The sequence below is a fragment of the Silene latifolia genome, chromosome Y (assembly GCF_048544455.1).
Source record: "Silene latifolia isolate original U9 population chromosome Y, ASM4854445v1, whole genome shotgun sequence".
NCBI classification, from domain to species: Eukaryota; Viridiplantae; Streptophyta; class Magnoliopsida; order Caryophyllales; family Caryophyllaceae; genus Silene; species Silene latifolia.
This window is the reverse complement of record NC_133538.1, coordinates 79895199-79898350: the sequence shown is the minus strand read 5'-3', so window position 1 is coordinate 79898350 and position 3152 is coordinate 79895199. Positions and strand designations below refer to the sequence as shown.

The following is a 3152-nucleotide window of genomic DNA, read 5'->3' as shown; positions in this document are numbered from 1 at the left end:
TGTTTTTAGTTGTGTCTTTCTTCACCTTGGGGAAGTAAAACTCCTCAAGGTTTGTTCTAATTGTTTTCTAGTTGTTTGATATTTTGCATGTCTAGAAGGTTACAAAGAGATTTGTTACCTTTTGACCGTGAAATCGAAAGAACCTTGACGAATAATAGGAGACTTGTTAGGAGGAATTTGGGAGGTGTTGGTGAAGTTGTTCAACCCACTAGTGAGTTTGTCAATCCTTTCGCAATAGAAGGAGAAGAGAACCCATTAAACAATACCACACAAAATCCACCTACAATGCCTAAATTCTCGTCACACTCTATACCCACCGAGGAGGATCTACCAAATGGTACTCCTACCCCACAACATCTTACCGGAAACTTTATTGCCAAGTCCGCCTTCATCCAACTAGTTGAGAGGAGCCAATTCGGGGGAATGCCTAGTGAGGACCCTCATTCTCATATGGAAACCTTTTGTGATTATTGTGAAGCTATCTCTCAAACGGGCGTGACTCAAGACCAAATAAGATGGGTCTTATTTCCTTTTTCGTTAATCGGCACCGCAAAGCAATGGTTGAAGGGCCTTGATAAGGCCACCCTTGGAATAGATTCTTGGAAGAAGCTAGCTCTAGCTTTCTACAAAAAATTCTACCCAGGAAAAAGACCAATATGCTAAGAGCTCAAATTACGGGTTTTAAGCAAAGGGATGAAGAATCTTTGTATGAAGCTTGGGAGCGGTTCAAAGGTATTTGTCGCTCATGTCCTCACCATGGACTTAGCGAATGGTTTTTAGTGCAACAATTTTGGAATGGTTTATATGAAGATTCAAGGAACATTCTCAATATGGGATCAAATGGAATGTTCACCGAAGTTGATGACAATCAAACATGGAACAAGATTGAGGAAATGGCGGTCCATAATTCGCAATATAGTAGGCCTCGCAAGGCTACTAGAGGAGGAAAGTATGAAGTGGACACCGTTACTCAATTGGGTGCTCAACTTAGTGCTCACATTGACACAATCAACTTGAAGTTTGAACAAGCTATGGCTAGACTTGAGGAAAACTCAAAATCATCAAAGCATCATGTCAATGCCATGACGACATCCTCATCAATCCCAAGCGGGATATGTGAGAATTGTGGAACCTTGGGTCATGACTCAAGTGAGTGTAGGGGAACAACCGAACAAGTTAATGCTTTCCAAGCTTACAAAAGTGGTACCCCTTATTCAAATTTTTACAATGAAAACACCAAGTTCCATCCAAATCTCTCATACAAAAGCCAAAATGTTCAAAACCCTCAAACAACATACACTCCACCACCCATGAGAAATCAAAATCAAAGACCCTTTTTCAATCAAAACCAAGGTTACCAAAATCAAAATCCATACAATCACCACAATGACCAAAGTTTTGATGTCCAAAAAGCGGTCCTCCAAATGCAAAAGAATCAACAAGAATTTTTCACCCAAATGCAAAAAGATAGCCAAGCAAAAGACACCACCATCAACAACATTCTAGCTCACACCAAGATGTTGGAAACACAATTAACTCAACTAGCATCTTCTAGCTCACAAAGACAAAAGGGGCAATTACCACCTCAAAGTAACCCCCCTAGACATGAAACGGTTAGTGCCATTCACTTGAGAAGTGGTACAAGATATGAAGCACCGAAGGAGCAAGTTGAGGATGAAGTTGTGAGAGCTAGTGAGAATGAAGTTGTGGTGCAAGGACCCAAAGAAGGGGAATCATCAAAAGAAGAAAGCTCAAAGAAAAATGAAGACAAAGCCAAAGAAAAGGAGCCCATTGTGATTAGACTTCCTTTTCCAAGTCGACAAGCCAAGCCTAAATTTGATGATCAACTTGGGAAGTTCATGGAGATTGTGAAGAACTTAGAAGTCTCAATTCCTTTCACGGAATTAATCAATCACGTTCCGGCCTATGCAAAGTACATGAAAGATATCCTCACAAAGAAGAAGTCGATCCGGAAACTTGAGACTATCGCCTTCACCAAGGTGAGTAGTGTCATACTTCAAGGGAGTTCACCTCCAAAACTAAAGGATCCGGGAAGCTTCTCAATACCGTGTACCATTGGCGACACAACGATCAACAAGGCCTTATGTGATCTAGGGGCTAGTGTGAGTGTCATGCCGTACTCGGTAAGTAAAAGGTTGGGAATGGGAGAGCTTAAATGTACCAATATCACTCTTCAAATGGCCGATAGATCGACGAAGACACCGCTAGGGATATGGGAAGATGTCCCCGTGCAAATTGGGAAGTTTTTCATCCCGGTAGACTTTGTCATTGTTGATATGGAGGAAGATTCCAACATTCCAATCATCTTAGGAAGACCTTTCCTACACACCGCGGGTGCGGTGATTGATGTGAAACATGGAGAGCTCACTCTAGAAGTGGGAGATGAAAGTATAACTTTTAATCTTGACAAGACCATGAGAGCTCCTCGTTTGCATGAGCCATGTTTCATGATTGATCATTATATAGGAAAGATGAGAAGAAGAAATCGGAACTCCAATGGAGGAAGAAAGTTGAAGATGCTCCATTCAAAGAGCAAGTGAATTGTGACAAGAAGAGCTTGCAAAGCTCATCAAAATCAACCAAGGAAGAAGAAGATGGCCTCATTGGCCAAGAGAAGAAATTGGGAGAGTTGTCTCCATCTAAGCAAGAGATTTTCAATGATCAACTCAATGAAGTTTGTGGTCTTTGGGACGACGAATTTGAAGGGATCTTTAATCCCTACATTGGGCATGCCATCGATCATGATCAACAACAAGGGCCACGGTCTATTGAGGACCTCTACCATAACAATGAACAAGCTTTTGATTACTTCTTCAAGGTGTTGAGCAACATCAACAACACCTTGAACATGCCTCCTTGACATCTCATCAAGAATGAGAGTTTGGTGGAGTCCTCCCTAAACCACCACTTGTAAATATTTCTAACCCCCTAACTTACTTTTCAATTTTTGTATTGCATTTTTGTCATTTTTGGATTTATTTTTACTTTGATCAAAATAATTGTCATATAAGAGAGAAGTGAGGGAGGGACTAATGATTTTAATTGATGTGTAGTGCTTTACCTTAGTGTGGGGATGGCAATTGCCTAGGCTATTCATGCCTTAGTAGTGCCCCCACAATGAAGAACACAAG

At 41.1% G+C, this 3152-nt stretch overlaps 1 non-coding gene across 1 annotated transcript; it reads right to left on the bottom strand.

Moving 5' to 3' along the window:
* Positions 1-656: 656 nt before the first annotated feature.
* Positions 657-763, bottom strand: LOC141636967 (small nucleolar RNA R71). The gene has a single exon (XR_012541532.1). It is a non-coding gene; the product is annotated as a small nucleolar RNA R71 (small nucleolar RNA).
* Positions 764-3152: the final 2389 nt, after the last annotated feature.